At 40.9% G+C, this 20,844-nt stretch overlaps 2 pseudogenes; both read left to right on the plus strand.

Annotated features, from left to right (window-relative positions):
• Positions 1-1,739: 1,739 nt before the first annotated feature.
• LOC134934854 (5S ribosomal RNA) lies at positions 1,740-1,859 on the plus strand (annotated as a pseudogene).
• A 6,063-nt stretch (positions 1,860-7,922) lies between these two features.
• On the plus strand, positions 7,923-8,042 carry LOC134934861 (5S ribosomal RNA; annotated as a pseudogene).
• The last annotated feature ends 12,802 nt before the right edge of the window (positions 8,043-20,844 follow it).

Below are 20,844 nucleotides of genomic sequence, written 5' to 3' on the forward strand. Positions count from 1 at the left end.
ATTATCTAACTTATCAAACAATTATTTCCATCACTGACACAAACAATTAACACTATCAGTTGCACAATCAACCATATACAATTCTAATACCAGTCATCTCACTACTATATATTTTTTCCCTTTTCCTTATATAAAAATATATTTCCTTCCTCCGTATATACTTTTTTCTACATATCCTCTTCCTTTTATTTATTTTTCCTCAAGCTCACCCAGCTAATTTATTAGACTGTTAAACTAATTAAACCCAGGTGGTTACAATTAGCTACGATACACAATTTGAGAGATTTACTCTATTTTACTATGATTGGGGGATCAGCATGTCCATCATTATTTCCATCCAATCAACCATGAGCTCTGCTCTACATAAACTGAAATCCCCAGTGACCTCATCACGTCCTGTGACCAAGCTTTTCTTGCGAAACGTACGTCAGGAGGAATAGCGATCACGTGATGCGCACACGTGACCGCGCCAGCCGGAGCGCTCAGACCCTTGCTAGGTAACGGCCCCAGCCATCGCTCTCCTCGGAGAGACCACAGACAGACGCGGCAGCTGCTCCTGAAGCATTCCCATAGCAAAGGCTGCTAACCACCACTCACTTGGAGCACTAACACGGACACACGCCGCTGCAATTCCCGGAGCTTCTACTCAGCTACAAACGGAACTACATCATAAATGACAGTACTGGTATCGTATATACGACAATGAGAAAACCTATTTACTCCTTCAGTACTTAATTGCAATACTTTAAAATCTGTCATTTTCAGTTATTTTCTTTTCTTTTTTGCAAAATTAAGTTATAGGTTTTTTTCGGGTTTAATTATAACCCGCTGCCTCACTATTCCGTTCATTTGCTGTTACGCCACACAAGTCTGTCATAAAGAACGGGTGTTCTGATAACTTATGCCCGTCTGTCAGATATTTTTCTATACATGTATGCTGTCTTTCACAGCATAATTTACATTAATTATTTAAATTAGTACGGCCGTACTGATAATTCGCTCTGAGCCTAGATGATATAAGGATAATCATTTAGTAATCATATGTGGCATTTGTGAATTTCCCACACTCATTATCCTTAACAAGATGTCTTCTGTGATTTCATTATCACATGCTGTATAATCAAGGAATAGTGCTTATAATCATCCTTTGGTGACCATTGTGTCATATACCAATTAATTAGTCGATGATTGTTTTATTACATGCATATAATTTTTCTATATGGCCGCCGTGTCATGTAATTGTTTTTTTCAGCTAATTACAGGTCAATCAACAAAACTCAGTCACATAATTAGGAGGTGTATGTATAATTATCTTTGTCTGTGACCATTGTGTCTTATGCTGATTAACCAGCTGGTGATTATTAGGATAATTGCATACGTTAATTTTCTCCTTCCCTGCCTGTGACTGTTTTCACTGCATCTGCTGATTATTCATAATCATATATATGTATTCTTATGACCGCCGTGTCATTGCATACGTTAATTTTCTCCTTCCCTGTCTGTGACTGTTTTCACTGCATCTGCTGATTATTCATAATCATATATATGTATTCTTATGACCGCCGTGTCATGCAGATGTAATTAACTCTTGTGACCACAGTGTCATATGTTGATGATTTAGCTGATTGCATGTAATTTTCTTTTGTAACACTTTTGTTACGAATCATTTGCTATTTCCACTCCTAACATACAGCAACTATTTGACATACATTTGGAGTGACCAAGGAGGAAAGTCCAATATTTGCGGTCATACTTCACTGGAGATGCCCAATCTCTTCCGAACTTGGAAGCTAAGCAGTGAAAGGCCGGGTTAGTATAAGGAAGGGAGACCTCCTTTGAACACTCTGGTACTGCAAAAAAAAAAAAAATTTTGACTATTGGACAAAGTGGCACTCAACTTTATGTCTTGCAAGATTGGGATTCGCATGACCAATGATTTTATTTTCTGCACCTATATAATCCGTAATGGATATTAGCAGTATGAATGATGGTCATACACTTCAATAAATGCAGATTCTTTTTGGCATAGGCATCACAGAATTTTACTCTCCGGCAATTCATCAATCGTGAATCTAAGATCACGAACAATTATAATTATTAATATTTTCGCTAAGCTATGTTTCTCACACACATTTACTCCTAGGATTTGATTTATGTTAATTAACTTGTCGTTTTGAAAATTCATTAAGTATAATATTTTCCTCTGAATCAAGAGTGCTCCCACAAAAGAGTCCTTTTCTTTGAACCTTCTTTGGTTATTTTTTGGTACTTGATACTTTCTGACTCTAGGGAGCACCACTGAAAGCAACATTGGTGTTAAAAAATTCTTACAACATCTATACTTGCCATATACAGAAGAAATTCTATTTAAATTCAGTTTTTCAGAGGTTACTAATTGTTTATACATTATTGTCTGGACTGGTGCGGTTCCCTTCCAAATCCATTTCCCAATCCATTTTTCTGGCTGATAACTCAGCTTTCTAGGGAATACCTGCACAGTCATACTATTAAGGGGACTTGGTTTTCTTCTCTTAGAACTCCCTGTCCCGTTCATATATTTTCAATCCAGGAGTACTTTATACAATTTACCAGACTATGAGTTTCAGTTTAAGACAAGAGCTCAGCTCTAGACGAAAAAACAAGGATAACTTGGATGATATTTTTCCAAGTGATTTAGTAAACACTGAACCCCACATTAGCTGGGAAGAGGACTTTCAGAAATTGAATTTGACACTCAGAAAACAAATCAGGACTAATTGGGATCTCACGACGTTGGAAAACTATATTAAGAACAAAATATCTCCACGTGGCCTTCGCCCAAGAGTCTTCCCGACCTTTGATCTGGCTAGTGAAAATCTGACTAAAGAATGGGAAAACATCCTCTTGAAATGCTCTAACGACCTAATGAATGTACTTATTAAACACAACAATCTTATTCTAGAAGAATGTGAAAAAAATCTAGAAGAATTGGGTAAGAAATTGGAAAACTGGGAGAAAGACCCTCAATTCCAACGGTGTTTTGAGAAAAACAAATTGGAGCTTCAAACTTATGAACAAACCATCATAGACAGAAAAAAGACCAAATTTGTGAGAGATAAAAGGGATTTCGCATCTGGGAAAATCTTCAAATGGCAAAAACCAACCTGGAGAAAAGATCCTCCCAAATACACAGACCAATATTCATCATCTGAGGCAGAGACCTCGGGAACAGAGGATATCCCAGATTACACCAGAGAAGGACATTCTAACTCCAGAGGTGACATTCCTTCTAACCCTCAAAACTCAGCGTCTTTTTTAGGCGATTCACGAATAGGAAGAGGAAGACAAAGAGAGGGAAGACGAGGCGGGGGCGCAAAAAGAAGAGGACAGCGACAATGGGATTCCTCACCACCAACGACCCGCAACACATACAGACGACAACACCAACAGGAGCGGTGGTAACTCAGAACTATGACCAAGATTCAAAATTAAAAATCATCAATCTCTCAGATCATGAACTTACACAAGCTCAAGAATCCGTACTTCAAAAAGGTTTGACTTTTTCGCCTACAGAGTATTTCGACAGATTTAAGTGGGAAAAAGACCTGAAGTTATTTGGTAGGAAATTGCTATTAACTAAATTATACGCTGATAAGGTAACAACACCATTATTACCTTTAGAATCCCAATCTTCAGATATATCGCAGATGGAGCAAGAAGCACTAGACGCACTGCAGGAACTCGAACAAGAACAACACCAGCAAATGGAAGTGGATCCTACTACCAGACCGAGATGTAAAAAGAAGTCTACCTTCTTTCCACAGGAACATATCTGTCCTGAGGTATCGGTATTCATGAAACTTGTAGCGAAAGAATTTGACCTCATTCATATCAACAAACAGAAATGGCGGGGTAATTCTAATCTTACCCGACAAGAAAGAACTGCTCTAAGGGAAATACAGACATGGCAAGATGTCGTCATCAAATCCTCAGATAAAGGAGGTAATGTTGTCATCTGGCCCATAACGGAATATATCAAAGAAGCACATCGACAACTTGACACTACCAACTGCTATAAACGGATACTACTCAATCCCCTCCAAGATTACAAAAGAATTTATGAAAATATCCTCAATCAAGCACTAGCACAAGGAACAATTACAAAACAGGAATATGATTATCTATTGACACCGAACCCCAAGATCCCAACTTACTACCTACTACCTAAAGTACACAAAAACATTGAAACTCCCCCAGGGAGACCCATTGTGTCTGTGTTAGGGGGATTAACAGAAAAGGCCAGTACTTTTCTTGACTTACATCTTAGGCAATATGTCTTGAACCTTCCCTCATATGTCCAGGACACAACCGATATATTGAGGAAACTGCATGATTTAAAACTGGAAGAAAATCAATACCTGGTGTCACTGGATGTTGAAGCATTATATACATCAATAGGTCACAAAGATGGAATAAGAGCAGTAGAACACTTTCTACACAATGAACCCAAGAATGACTTTCATCCTTTTCTGATTAAGTTACTGTATTTTGTATTACATTACAATTTCTTCACATTCAACGACAAATACTACCTCCAAACAAGGGGTACGGCTATGGGGGCGGCCTGTGCGCCCACATATGCCAATATATTTCTTGGTTGGTGGGAGAAGGAAATTATCTTCAAAGACCATAACGATCGATTTACGTCTCATGTCGTCATGTGGAACAGATATATAGATGACATTTTCATGATCTGGGAGGGTGATCTACACCTGTTGCACCAATTCATAGAACATCTTAACCAGAATGATCTGAATATTCATCTAACACACAGTATAAGCCAATCAGAACTTTCATTTTTGGACTTAATGATCTACAAGAATTCTGAAGGAATGATTGCCACAAAACTATTTCGGAAGAGCACAGCAACAAACACCTTACTACACCAAACCAGTTCCCATTTTCCTCCAACTATCGAAAATATCCCAAAAGGGGAATTTCTCCGACTTCGTAGGAATTGTTCAGATGACAAGGAATTTACAATACAAAGTATAGAATTAACAAATAGACTATGTGAAAGGGGATATAGCAATACCTCCATAAAAAAAGCTTTAAAAACTGTCAAAACTATTAAAAGAGAGGATTTAATTTTCAAGAAAAAACCCAAGAGTTCTAACACTGACAATACCATTCGCTTTGTCGGAAATTTCTGCCGAGAGTGGAAGAAGGTGAATACGGCAATACAAAAACATTGGCACATTTTGCATGCAGACCCCACTTTATCCGAAAATTTGGGTCCTAAGGTCGCCATGAGTTGGCGCAGATCCACTAACCTTAAAGACAGACTTGTAAGCAGTCACTTTCAAAAACTTCCTACAAAAAAACCAACCGTCACTGGAACATATCCCTGTGGCAAGTGTAAAGCTTGCAGATATATGTACCCAATAAAGGAAGTAGAAGACAAATTCGGAAAGAAGATACAAATTAAAGACTATATGAACTGCCAAACTGAAGGGGTTATCTATTGCCTAAAATGCAGCTGTAACCAAAACTATATTGGCATGACAACCCGTCCGCTTAAACAGCGGGTCCTAGAACATGTAGGATCTATACGTAACGCCACTTCAGACAGGGCAAAGATGAAACAACTAACCTCAGTCGCTCGTCACTTCAATACCCATCATGAAAACAGATGGGAGGAGCTTAAAGTCTTCGGCTTGGAGAAAATTAAACTCGGAATACGAGGAGGCAACCTAACTGAAAACTTACTGCAAAAAGAAAGTGAATGGATCTTCAAGATGGGATCTTTACAACCAGCAGGCATGAATGAACACATAAATTATGGGGTATATTTAAATTAATGTCCTCATACCATAACCTCTGGTATCCCATATAGTACTCCCTCTCATCTCTTCACAGCCAACCTAAAATAATTATTAGTGTACAAAAATATATATACAACCTTCCTAACACTTTACACATTCACATCAGTGCAAAATCACAATTCACTTCTCTCTCTCTTTCTCTCCTTTTATCACATAGGTTTCCCAAATAAACACTACACCTGTTTCCTCAATATATTTAATATATTTCACTCCTTATTTATATTCCGCATTCACTTTTTCACCCTCACATCCCATTCATCTCATCCCTTCCACTCAAATAATATATACCTTAATAATTACTTATCTATCAACCACACATTATTATCTAACTTATCAAACAATTATTTCCATCACTGACACAAACAATTAACACTATCAGTTGCACAATCAACCATATACAATTCTAATACCAGTCATCTCACTACTATATATTTTTTCCCTTTTCCTTATATAAAAATATATTTCCTTCCTCCGTATATACTTTTTTCTACATATCCTCTTCCTTTTATTTATTTTTCCTCAAGCTCACCCAGCTAATTTATTAGACTGTTAAACTAATTAAACCCAGGTGGTTACAATTAGCTACGATACACAATTTGAGAGATTTACTCTATTTTACTATGATTGGGGGATCAGCATGTCCATCATTATTTCCATCCAATCAACCATGAGCTCTGCTCTACATAAACTGAAATCCCCAGTGACCTCATCACGTCCTGTGACCAAGCTTTTCTTGCGAAACGTACGTCAGGAGGAATAGCGATCACGTGATGCGCACACGTGACCGCGCCAGCCGGAGCGCTCAGACCCTTGCTAGGTAACGGCCCCAGCCATCGCTCTCCTCGGAGAGACCACAGACAGACGCGGCAGCGGCTCCTGAAGCATTCCCATAGCAACGGCTCCTAACCACCGCTCACTTGGAGCACTAACACGGACACACGCCGCTGCAATTCCCGGAGCTTCTACTCAGCTACAAACGGAACTACATCATAAATGACAGTACTGGTATCGTATATACGACAATGAGAAAACCTATTTACTCCTTCAGTACTTAATTGCAATACTTTAAAATCTGTCATTTTCAGTTATTTTCTTTTCTTTTTTGCAAAATTAAGTTATAGGTTTTTTTCGGGTTTAATTATAACCCGCTGCCTCACTATTCCGTTCATTTGCTGTTACGCCACACAAGTCTGTCATAAAGAACGGGTGTTCTGATAACTTATGCCCGTCTGTCAGATATTTTTCTATACATGTATGCTGTCTTTCACAGCATAATTTACATTAATTATTTAAATTAGTACGGCCGTACTGATAATTCGCTCTGAGCCTAGATGATATAAGGATAATCATTTAGTAATCATATGTGGCATTTGTGAATTTCCCACACTCATTATCCTTAACAAGATGTCTTCTGTGATTTCATTATCACATGCTGTATAATCAAGGAATAGTGCTTATAATCATCCTTTGGTGACCATTGTGTCATATACCAATTAATTAGTCGATGATTGTTTTATTACATGCATATAATTTTTCTATATGGCCGCCGTGTCATGTAATTGTTTTTTCAGCTAATTACAGGTCAATCAACAAAACTCAGTCACATAATTAGGAGGTGTATGTATAATTATCTTTGTCTGTGACCATTGTGTCTTATGCTGATTAACCAGCTGGTGATTATTAGGATAATTGCATACGTTAATTTTCTCCTTCCCTGCCTGTGACTGTTTTCACTGCATCTGCTGATTATTCATAATCATATATATGTATTCTTATGACCGCCGTGTCATTGCATACGTTAATTTTCTCCTTCCCTGTCTGTGACTGTTTTCACTGCATCTGCTGATTATTCATAATCATATATATGTATTCTTATGACCGCCGTGTCATGCAGATGTAATTAACTCTTGTGACCACAGTGTCATATGTTGATGATTTAGCTGATTGCATGTAATTTTCTTTTGTAACACTTTTGTTACGAATCATTTGCTATTTCCACTCCTAACATACAGCAACTATTTGACATACATTTGGAGTGACCAAGGAGGAAAGTCCAATATTTGCGGTCATACTTCACTGGAGATGCCCAATCTCTTCCGAACTTGGAAGCTAAGCAGTGAAAGGCCGGGTTAGTATAAGGAAGGGAGACCTCCTTTGAACACTCTGGTACTGCAAAAAAAAAAAAAAAATTGACTATTGGACAAAGTGGCACTCAACTTTATGTCTTGCAAGATTGGGATTCGCATGACCAATGATTTTATTTTCTGCACCTATATAATCCGTAATGGATATTAGCAGTATGAATGATGGTCATACACTTCAATAAATGCAGATTCTTTTTGGCATAGGCATCACAGAATTTTACTCTCCGGCAATTCATCAATCGTGAATCTAAGATCACGAACAATTATAATTATTAATATTTTCGCTAAGCTATGTTTCTCACACACATTTACTCCTAGGATTTGATTTATGTTAATTAACTTGTCGTTTTGAAAATTCATTAAGTATAATATTTTCCTCTGAATCAAGAGTGCTCCCACAAAAGAGTCCTTTTCTTTGAACCTTCTTTGGTTATTTTTTGGTACTTGATACTTTCTGACTCTAGGGAGCACCACTGAAAGCAACATTGGTGTTAAAAAATTCTTACAACATCTATACTTGCCATATACAGAAGAAATTCTATTTAAATTCAGTTTTTCAGAGGTTACTAATTGTTTATACATTATTGTCTTGACTGGTGCGGTTCCCTTCCAAATCCATTTCCGACTCCATGGGTCTATCAGATGGTGTACGTGTTCCCTCCACTTCCGCTGATCCCAAGAATTCTGAAAAGATTAAAAATGGAAAAGTTTCAAGCAATTCTCATTGCTCCAGACTGGCCAAGAAGGGACTGGTACATGGACCTTCTGGAGATGCTCCACGAAGATCCGTGGCCTCTACCTCTTCGCGGGGGTCTTCTGCAACAGGGTCCGTTCATCTATCAAGACTTAACATGGCTACGTTTGATGGCATGGAAGTTGAATGGCTGATTCTAGCCAGGAAAGGCATCCCTGACAAGGTCATCCCGACTATTATCCAAGCCAGGAAGGGGGTAAAGTCTAAACATTACCACCGTATTTGGAAGAAATACGTCTCTTGGTGTGAGAGCAGAAAATATTCTGCGGTGCAACTTCATCTGGGATGTTTCCTGCAGTCGGGTGTAGATGTGGACCTACGTCTGGGCTCCATAAAAGTCCAGATTTTGGCCTTGTCCATTTTCTTTCAGAAACAATTGTCTTCTCTCCCTGAGGTCCAGACATTCTTGAAAGGGGTTCTGAACATCCAGCCTCCCTTTGTGCCTCCCACGACACCTTGGGATTGTAATTTGGTGCTGCAGTTCCACCAATTGTACTGGTTTGAACCGTTACAGGAGGTAGATGTAAAATATCTTACGTGGAAGACCGTCACACTGTTGGCCTTGGCTTCAGCAAGATGTGTGTTGGAGCTGGGGGTGTTGTCTTACAAGAGCCCCTATTTAATTTTCCATGAGGACAGAGCTGAACTTAGGACTCATCAGCAATTTCTTCCTAAGGTGGTGTCTGCGTTTCACATCAACCAAACTATTGTGATTCTGGTTGTTACCGACACCTCTGTTACTTCAAAGTCTTTGGATGTTGTGAGGGCTTTGAAGGTGTATGTGAAGAGAACAGCTCGTCACAGGAAATCGGACTTGCTGTTTGTTCTTTATGATCCCAATAAGATTGGGTATCCTGCTTCATAGCAGTCAATTGCGCGCTGGATCAGGCTTACTATCCAGCATGCTTATTCCATGGCAGGATTGCCGGTTTCTAAATCTGTACAGGCCCACTCTACCTAGGTCTACTAGGTTGGTGGGTTCTTCTTGGGTGGCTGCCTGGGGTATCTCGCCTTACAGCTCTGCTGAGCAGCTACTTGGTCAGGTTCGAACATGTTTTCAAAGTTCTACAAGTTCGATACTTTGGCCTCAGGAACCTCAGCACTCTTGCACCCAGTAGTAAATGGAGCCCCAGTATCCTCTAGGACGTAAGAGAAAATAGGATTTTAATTACCTACCGGTAAATCCTTTTCTTGTAGTCTGTAGAGGATACTGGGTGCTGGCCCAGTGCTTCATTCTTCCTACACTGTTACTTGGTTAAGTTTTCTGGTTTGTTTAGCTGTTGCTGTTACTGTTTCAAGTTTGGTTAGCATTGCTTTCCTCTTGTTTGTGTGTGCTGGTTCGGAATCTCACTACTATCCTTTTATCCTTATCTCAAAGTATGTCCATCTCCTCGGGCACAGTTTCCTAGACTGAGTCTGGTAGGAGGAGCCAGCTCACACTATCAAATTCTTAAAGTGCCCATGGCTCCTAGTGGACCCGTCTATATCCCATGGTACTAAATGGATCCCCAGTATCCTCTATGGACTATGAGAAAGGATTTACCGGTAGGTAATTAAAATCCTATTTTACCTCTCTCAGATCACAACCTTATCACCTGCATGCTCTCCTCAGTTACTTCAAACTGAATGTCACTGAAGTCCTCCAATTCTCCTCAAAATCGCAGATATATTATTAATGCTATTCATTTTCAACAACTTCCACCTCTCTGCAACAATTGCTCTCATCAATTTCTACATTCACTTCTCTTGAGATGGCTGTAACACACCCGAACCAGACTCAAGTAATAGATCTTGATAAAGTGGCTCCAGCTACCCATTACACTCCACATAGGCTTAGAAGTCAACCATGGCATTCTAAACTAACAAGACACCTACAAAACTCTGCTGTAAAGTAGAACATCAGTTTTGTAAATCTCATACTCCATGTGACTTCCTCACATATAACACTATCTACCACTCTTATCGTGAGGTACTGCACACTTTCAAACAAATATATTTCCAGATTACAGATGTAGCCACCTTTATCTTGATCGATTCTCCGCCTAGACGGACGTTTAGTCACGCTAAGGCGATAGCTTAACTTGCTGAGTTTAATCACAGGCAGGCGCGTTGAGGCGATTCTAGATACTCAGCATGCATTACACATCTCCATGACTGGGTGGCTAATGCTCCACTAATCCAGTACTTTCGATCGTATAGCGGCGGATTGATCTATAGCTCTGGCAAATGGTCAGTGACGACTGTAATGCTAATAGATGGTGACCAATGGTCAGTTGGTGAGAGTTCTCAACATAAATAAATAGTTTATACAGACACAAACGAACATGTTAAAACACTTGTGTATGCAGACGAAAGATTGTGTATGGAGACGCAACTAATTGTGTAAAAGGAAGTATGTACAATGCATAAACACCGTGCTTTTGAAATACATGTAAAGTATGAGCATCCGAGTTCCCGTGAGATTCACTTTATTATAATTTTTTTCTTTGTTATACATTCAATGGAAGGGTGCACACAGGTTTCACATAAATCTTGTCTTATAACCTGATTGGAACTCCCTACCTGTCTACTGCATGAACTGTGCAGGCTCCCAGGGGGGAAGGGGAAAGTGGGATGGGGGTAGGGCGAGGCAGTGGAAAATACCGTGTTCAAAGAACGGGCCAATGCTGAAGGAGCATCAGAATCCCCTAGCTAAAATACACAGGGTCGATAGGGATAAGCGAGGTCTATGCACATAACGATACAGCAGACCCCATCGCATCACAAAGTGACAAAATGTCCGAGGCACATGAACCCCCGCCTTGTAGCATTATGTGCATAGACCTCGCTTAACCCTATCGCCACTGTGTATTTTAGCTAGGGGCTTCCGACGCTCCTTCAGCACTGCCCCGTAGCCTGCAAAACCTATGCCGTCACTCGCTCCATAGCTGAGTGCTGACACAAGGCGGATGTTTTCATGTGCCTTGGACATTTTGTCACTTTGTGATGCGATGGGGTCTGGGGTATCGTTAAGTGCATAGACCTCGCTTATCCCTATCGACCCTGTGTATTTTAGCTAAGGGATTCTGACGCTCCTTTAGCATTGCCCCGTGACCTACAAAATCTGTGCTGTTACTTGCTCCATAGCCGAGGGCCTCCATGGGGCAAGCAGTCCAGGCGGTAGCCATTTCAATTGAGTCTGCCCTGCTACAGAATTGTATGTGTACCGTATGGTGCATAGATCCTTAACAGTACAACCGCTCCTGCAGCTTTGCCCTGGTTTATGTGAATAACTCCCTCCCTGTCTACTGCATGACCTATGCAGGCTCCCAGGGGGGAAGGGCAATGGGATAGCGAGAGGCGGTGGAAAATACCGTGCTTTTGAAATGCAAGTACTGTATGAGTCCGAGTCCCCAGTAAGTTCTTCTAGTGTACTAATTGGCACGGACAGCTTGTAACGCACAGTGGCAAGTTTAATCTTTCTATGTATAATGAAGAGATAAAAGCTCCTCCCTAAGTTCCTAGATGCCAAATCACCATCCTTAGTATCTCTGTACAGTATGTTCTACTGGCGTAGTAGTTAGCATGAACAGCTTTTAACTGGATGCCAAATCACCATACTTAGGATCTGTGTACAGTATGTTCTATTAGGGTACTAATTAGCACGAACAGCTTGTAACGTACAGCGGCAAGTTTAATCTTTTTATGTATAATGGAGAGAGATAAAAGCTCCTCAGTAAGTTCCTGGATGCCAAATCACCATACTTAGTACCACTGTACAGTATGTTCTATTAGGGTACTAATTAGCTGTTCGTGCTAATTAGTACCCTAACAGAAAATACTATACAGAGATACAAAGGACAGTGATTTGGCAACCAGGAACTTAGGGAGGAGCTTTTATCTCTCTATATTATATATAGAAAGATTAAACTTGCCACTGTACATTGCAAGCTGTTTGTTCTAATTAGTACACTAGTAGAACATACTGTACAGAGATACTAAGTACAGTGATTTGGCATCCAGGAACTTAGAGAGGAGCATTTATCTCTGTCAATTGTAATCTTTCTAAGTATAATGGAGATAGATAAAAGCTCCTCCCTAAGTTCCTGGATGCCAAATTACTGTCTGTAGTATCTCTGTACAGTATGTTCTACTAGTTTACTTATTAGCACGAGCAGCTTGCAAACGTACAGTGGCAGGTTTGATCTTTCTATGTATAATGGAGAGAGATAAAAGCTCCTACCTAAGTTCCTGGATGCCAAATCACCGTACTTAGTATCACTGTACAGTATGTTCTATTAGGGTACTAATTAGCTGTTCGTGCTAATTAGTACCCTAATAGAAAATACTATACAGAGATACTAAGGACAGTGATTTGGCAACCGGGAACTTAGGGAGGAGCTTTTCTCTCTCTATATTATATATAGAAAGATTAAACTTGCCACTGTACGTTACAAGCTGTTTGTGCTAATTAGTACACTAGTAGAACATACTGTACAGAGATACTAAGTACAGTGATTTGGCATCCAGGAACTTAGAGAGGAGCATTTATCTCTGTCAATTGTAATCTTTCTAAGTATAATGGAGATAGATAAAAGCTCCTCCCTAAGTTCCTGGATGCCAAATCACTGTCTGTAGTATCTCTGTACAGTATGTTCTTCTAGTTTACTTATTAGCACGAGCAGCTTGCAAACGTACAGTGGCAGGTTTGATCTTTCTATGTATAATGGAGAGAGATAAAAGCTCCTACCTAAGTTCCTGGATGCCAAATCACCGTACTTAGTATGTCTGTATAGTATTTTCTATTAGGGTACTAATTAGCATGAACAGCTAATTAGTACCCTAATAGAACATACTGTACAGAGATACTAAGTACGGTGATTTGGCATCCAGGAACTTAGGGAGGAGCTTTTATCTCTCTCCATTATACATAGAAAGATTAAACTTGCCGCTGTACGTTAATTTGGTACTCCAGAACTTAGGGAGGCACTTTTATCTCTCTCCATTATACTTAGAAAGATTACAATGGAGAGCGATTAAAGCTCCTCCCTAAGTTCGTGGATGCCAAATCCCTGTACTTAGTATCTCTGTACAGTATGTTCTACTAATGTACTAATTAGCACAAACAGCTTGTAACGTACAGTGGCAAGTGTAATTTTTCTAAGTATAATGGAGAGAGATAAAAACTCCTCCCTATGTACCTGGATGTCAAATTACCATGATTAGCATTTCTGTACAGTATTTCCTATCTAGCCAGAAACCCTGCATCCTGTGCAAGCTAGGCGGACAACTGGAGGGGACCCAATACACGGTATATTCCTGTTTCCCTTTCCAGTGTTACATAAACTACTGGTTGGTCTGCTCCGAAAGCCAAGAGTCTACTCTTTTGTCTGGTACCAGTCGTGATTCTCTGGGACACCCACAACCAGAGATATCAGTATGCAAAGTGGACCCATTTTCCTATAGACTATAATGGGCCCGTTAATTCAGACCCACCATGGGTTACGACGCTTGCCATGAGCCTTGTGGGGGTCACAGAAACTTGGGGTTGGTACCCTCCGGTAGATAATTGTCTCCCCTTTCATACCAACCTAGCGATGAAGGCTCCCACCTTCCACGCTGAGAGTACCAGGTTTGAGTCCCAAAGTGCCAACCTTTTTTTTTTTTTTTATATGTTCCCGTGACATTCACTTTATTATTTTTTTCTTTGTTATATACATTCAATGAAAGGGTGCACACAGGTTTCACATAAATCAGAGTAAATCTGCTGGAGCGACACATACTGCTATATACAGTACAATACACAGCGGTAATGAGTATAAATTAATGTATTCCGATGCAACTAACTGAGCAACACAGTATTGTAGATTGTCTGCATTTGTGTATTGTACCTAACCTGAACTCCCTCCCTGTCCACTGCATGACCTGTGCAGGCTCCCAGGGGGGAAGGGCGATGGGGGTAGGGAGAGGTGGTGGAAAATACCGTGCTTTTGAAATACAAGCATTAGCGTCCATGTCCCCTAAGGCATAAACCAACACCAATGGGAAGGAAGTGCCAACCTTTTTTTTTAATGTGTTCCTGTAACATTCACTTTATTATTATTTATTTTCTTAGTTATACATTCAATGGGAGGGTGCACACAGGTTTCACATAAATCAGAGTGGGCGGGGGATTTTCCTACATACAGTAGTATACTGTTGCACATGTCTTGTAACCTGATCGGAACTCCCTCCCTGTCTGCTGCATGTACTTTGCAGGCTCCCAGGGGGGAAGGGGAAAGTGGGATGGGGGTAAGGCGAGGCAGTGGAAAATACCATGTTCAAAGAAAAGGCATAATCAAAACCATGGGGAACTTTGTGGTGTATCGTTATGTGCATAGACCTCGCTTATCCATATCACCCCTGTGTATTTTAGCTAGGGGATTCCGACGCTCCATCAGCATTACCCCGTAGCCTGCAAAACCTATGCCGTTGCTCGCTCCATAGCTGAGTGCTGCCACAAGGCAGGGGTTCACGTGCCTTGGACATTTTGTCACTTTGCGATGAGATGGGGTCCGGTGTATCGTTATGTGCATAGACCTTGCTTATCCCTATCGCCCCTGTGTATTTTAGCTAGGGGATTCTGACGCTCCTTCAGCATTGCCACGTAGCCTGCAAAATCTGTGCTGTTACTTGCTCCATAGCCGAGTGCTTCCATGGAGCTAGGTGTCACAGGCGGTAGCCATTTCAATTGAGTCTGCCCTGCTATAGAATTGTACGTGTACCGTACGGTGCATAGAACCTTGACAGTAGAAACTCTCCTGCAGCTTTGCCCTGCTTTATGTAAAACTTGTGTTTTGTCAGTTTGCTATGCGATCGAGCCCGGTGTAACGTAATGTGCATAGACCTCGCTTATCTCTATCGCCCCTGTGTATTTTGGCTAGGGGATTGTGACGCTCCTTCAGCATTGCCCCGTAGCCTGCAAAACTTATGCCATCTCTCACTCCATATCCAAGCGCTGCCTGCCACGTGGTGGGGGTTCAGGGGCTGCGGCCATTTTGACAGTGTGCTATGCGATCGAGTCTGGTGCACCGTAATGTGCATAGACCTCACTTATTCCTAATGCCCCTGTGTATTTTAGCTAGGGGATTGTGACGCTCCTTCAGCATTGCCCCATAGCCTGCAAAACTTATGCCATCTCTCACTCCATATCCAAGCGCTGCCTGCCACGTGGTGGGGGTTCAGGGGCTGCGGCCATTTTGACAGTGTGCTATGCGATCGAGTCTGGTGTACCGTAATGTGCATAGACCTCACTTATTCCTATCGCCCCTGTGTATTTTAGCTAGGGGATTGTGACGCTCCTTCAGCATTGCCCCATAGCCTGCAAAATCTGGACTGTTACTTGCTCCGTAGCCTAAGGCCTCCGTGGGGCAAGGAGTCATAGGTGGTAGCCATTTCTATTGAGTCTGCCCTGCTACAGAATTGTATGTGTACTGTACGGTGCATAGAACCTTTACAGTAGAACCACTCCTGCAGCTTTGCCCTGGTTTATGTGAATAAAAAAAATAATAAAGTGTCTGGAAAAAACTAACATCAATTCGTACTTTAGGAATCGAACCTGCGACTCTGAGTATAGGAAGCGGAACACTTCACTACTTTGCCGCAGACAAATGAATAAATCCATTGGTTTTGATTATGCTGTAATGGCTACGGGATTAGGACGCTAACATACTGTACAAAATTCCTAATCTCAAGAGGCAATAGTGAACCTCTAACAATTCCATTTGCGACAGGGTACACTACTGGTTTTATGTTGTTTTGTCTGCGGGACTTGGACGCTCACATATTCATAAAGTACTGTAGATGAATCATATACTGTATGCTGTACTATTTGCGTCTGTACCGCATATACTGTATTAAATAATGCAGCGCAATGAGTATTTACTGTATTAAATAATGCAGCGTAATGAGTATTTACTGTATTCAGCGTAATGAGATGCCTTAGTAAAGTAGTCCTTATTATATATTTCAGTATTGTATTTTACGGGTGACCACACACATGCACAGTGGTTATTGTAAAAAGCGACATCTGGTGGCTGATCGCAGGTATTACACGTAAAGGTAACGCCAAACTCTCTGTCTGCCTCCGTGCGATTAGGTACGCCTCTCTGTGACTAGGCGCGCCTCCCTACGCCCCGGTATGCTGTGTATGCTCAATCGGGACAAACACCTCAGCCAGTCAAGATAAAGGTGGCTACATCTGTATTATCTTTGCTCAAGCATTTCTAACCCCAAATTACCTTTTAATACATTGACTCTTCATACCCCCCCCCCTCACCCAACCCACAAGCTACTATACATGCATAGGATCTTGCTTCCTACTACAAGGGCAAGATTGATAATATTTTAAATGAAATCCACTCAGTCAGGCTTTTGTTCCCAATACTCCACAGAGACAGCACTGGCTAAGGTACTGTAGTGAATTATCTGGTCATGATGCTTAGCCCAAAAGGCCAGTACTCACTACTTATTCTTCTAGATCTCTCTGCTGCATTCATCACTGTTGACCACTCTCTTCTTATACAAACAATACAATCCCTATCTCTTCAGGATACTGCTCGTTCTCACCCTACCTACCTAATCACTCTTTCAATGTTAATTTCTCTGAATCCACCTCCTCTTCACTGCCTCTATCAGTTGGAGTACTGCAAGGCTCAGTAATACGTCCTCTGCTTCTCTCAATCTACTGTACACCATATCTCTTGGCAACTAATCATCTGTTACCATTTTCAGTATCATCTGTATACGGATGATACTCAAATCTACAGTACCTATCCTGGTATCCGGTGTTTTGGTCGACAACACTTAGGTCAACACTCATTAGGTCGAACACTATTGGTTTACATGCATTATGTCGACATTGTCACTAGGTCGACATGGAAAAGGTTGACACATGAAAAGGTTGACATGAGTTTTTTTTAGAAAAAAAATCATTTTTTGAAGTTTTTCATACTTTACAATCCACATGGACTACGATTAGGAATAGTAACCTGTGCTGAGCAAAGTGGAAGCAGAGTGAGGAACCTTTGCCAAGGCATGGTGACTGAAGTGAGCCATGCGAAGGGACACGTTGCACTAATTGGGGTTCCCGGCCACTTTACGAAGAAAACGACATCCCAAAAAATAAAAAAACTCATGTCAACCTTTTTCCATGCAGACCTTTTTCCATGTCGACCTAATGAATGTGTCAACATATGTCAGGTGTTGTCGAGCAATAGTGGTCGATCTAATGACTGTCGACCTAGTTACTGTCGACCCTATGATCACACCCACCTTTCCCCCTATTTAGCACCGTCACTGTTGGGCTGCATTACTGAATGTCTTTCCACCATTTCTTCTTGTATGCCATCTCGACACCAGAAAAATAGTATTTCCATAACAGAATTAATAATATTTCTACAGGCCAATAATGGTTACCAATCTCATATGTTTATCACTCAACAATCACCTCTACACTGCAAACTCACTACCTAGGTGTCATCCTTGACTCTAAACTGTCCTTTGTTTCCCACATTCAATCTCTCTCAAATTTATGTTACATTTATCTAAAAACACATCCAGAATACAACCATATATTACACAGAGAGATGAGAGATCTGCTTCTCTCATCCACATGCACTACTCATTCTCACTCACAATTATAGGACTTCTCTTGGGCTGCACCCACTCTGTGGAATGCCCTCCCATGCACAATAAGACTTTCCTCTAGTCACCAAACCTTCAAGCATTCACTGAAAACTCCCATCTTCAGATAAACTTATTAAATTCCAGAACCGTCCTCAAAACCTTCAGAAGCTTTCCTATCTATCTACATCCCTATATATTGTCCACATGTAACCTCACATATTTTCTATTTCTTCACTTTCACTTTCTCCTGACCCATGGCCAACATTTCTATGTGACTAGTTCAAATGGCCCACAAAGAACCTTTGCAATCTGGCAAGCATGACTGTCTGCAATTACCTTGTTTTGTTTTATTACTGTGTGTTCCCAATTGTAAATCACAACAGACTATGCTGCACTACAATATATAAGAAACTATTACTAAATAAATAATAACAGGGTTCTTTATATGTTCCCCTTAAAGTTGTGCTCTTACTCTTTTGGAGAGTGAAGGTGGTTTTTCAATAACTCATGGATAATATTGACTCCTAGTTAATGTGATATTTCACCATCTTCATCTCAGAACATGAGCTCATAAAGAAAAAGGTTTATTACCATTTTAATAAACTCAGGTTAACAAATTAAAAACACACTCACAAATGGTCTACAGATTTATCATCTATACATCCAGATTCACATATATAAATTGTCTACCAATCGCATAGGAGGAGCACTGAACAATAGTTGATAGCTTCCAGATTATCACATCTATAGATTGTCCAGAGGTCCTCCTACCAACATCTGTAAAGGAGACTGGTGAGGCTAAAGCTGTTCCCCGTCACCGCTGAGCTGTTTCAATTGTAGTCCAATCTTTTTCAAAGTGGATCTATGTATAATGCAGATATTTGTCTCCATTATTATGAACATGCTATTCTTCTTTGGTTTGTTAGCAAAATAAAAAATTATGTTGTATGTTTTCTTATCAAAAAGACAAAATATGTTGTAACTTCACACAAACATTTTGCAGTTGCCTAAGGCTACTCCAAAATGTAAATAAAAACATGTAATTTCATATTATTGGGTCTTTAATTTGATCTTTCCAGGACAAAACACAATACCATGAATAGTGTTGAGGGATCAGATATGATATTATTTTAAAATACTGGATGCTGTTTAAACACATGCTCAATTAAAATTTAAAGAGAGCTTTGGATTTTATGAAGAATGCCTTTTTTAATTTATATTGTGTATAGGGGAGACTGGGCCTTTTTTATTATTCAAAAAACATTATGCATTAATAATTGCCATTGATAAAGATAAGACTTTGTTGTGAAAAAGTGTTTGTTACTCACCAGGCTATGACATAGAGAGTGTCTTTTGGTATCTTCAACATGAAGGCCACGTAGGATCTCCAGTTTTATTATCTGCAGCACATGTTGCTCATAGGATAACTCCATACTTGCCTACTTTGCTTCCCCCTCTTCTGGGAGGAGGCAGCATTGTAGGCGCATGGGGGCATGGCCGGCAGCATGATGGGCTGTCCGTGGGACGTGGTCAGTCAATGTGGACTGTCCAGGGGCATTATTACTGGGAAGTGGGCAGTCCGGGGGACGTGGTATCACGATCACGTCATTGTGGCTCCGTCCCCCGCTATACAGTGCCGAGAAAATGGGCACTGTATAGCGGGGGGTGGAGCTACAATGAAACAATTCAACTCGAATCGCGTCATCAGATTCACTCGGACCGCCCACCTGTTCCTGCTGTGTGCGCCCAAGGCCGGGTGTGGAGGGCCTGACAGGGAAATGGGAGGCTTGCCCACCTTTCCAGGGGGCCGGGAAGGTGACCCGATTTTCGGGTGCTTCCCGGCCATTCCGGGAGGGTAGGCAAGTATAGATACTGTAACTCCAATTTGAAATCTGTACTCATCTGCCAGACTTTCCTTATCTGTGCATAAAGGGCCTTATTCAGACCCTGCTGCAGCTGCTGCAATCGCACAAATGGCTGCTTACCGACCACCTGCGCATGCACAGTGGCTTTAGCGCATGTGTGCAACCAGTCATTATGTGATTGCAGAAGGATGTGATCGTAACATGGTTGACAGGCGACGTGCTTCTAGGGACCGCGACGCGGCATTGGAGGGGGGAGTGTCTATGGGAAATGCAGACATGTCATGGACATTTTTGAGGCTGGGCGATGACAGTGCCTGCATTTCCAGCAATTAAAACATTTCTGCGATGCCCCCTCTATTTGAGGTTTTTGCAGTGTGATCACAATTGAATTGTGATCGTATCGCTGGGCAGTGCTACACATGCTGGGCGGCCTTGCTCTGTGCCGGGCAGCCCGCAGCATGTGATTTTAGGGGTCGTAGATTTTGCTAAGGTTGCAAAATCTGCAACTTACTCTAAATATCCCCCTTAATCCATTTGCAACATTTTTCCACCCTCCTCTTTAAATGCCCTAT

Source organism: Pseudophryne corroboree, chromosome 1 (assembly GCF_028390025.1).
Source record: "Pseudophryne corroboree isolate aPseCor3 chromosome 1, aPseCor3.hap2, whole genome shotgun sequence".
Lineage (NCBI taxonomy): Eukaryota > Metazoa > Chordata > Amphibia > Anura > Myobatrachidae > Pseudophryne > Pseudophryne corroboree.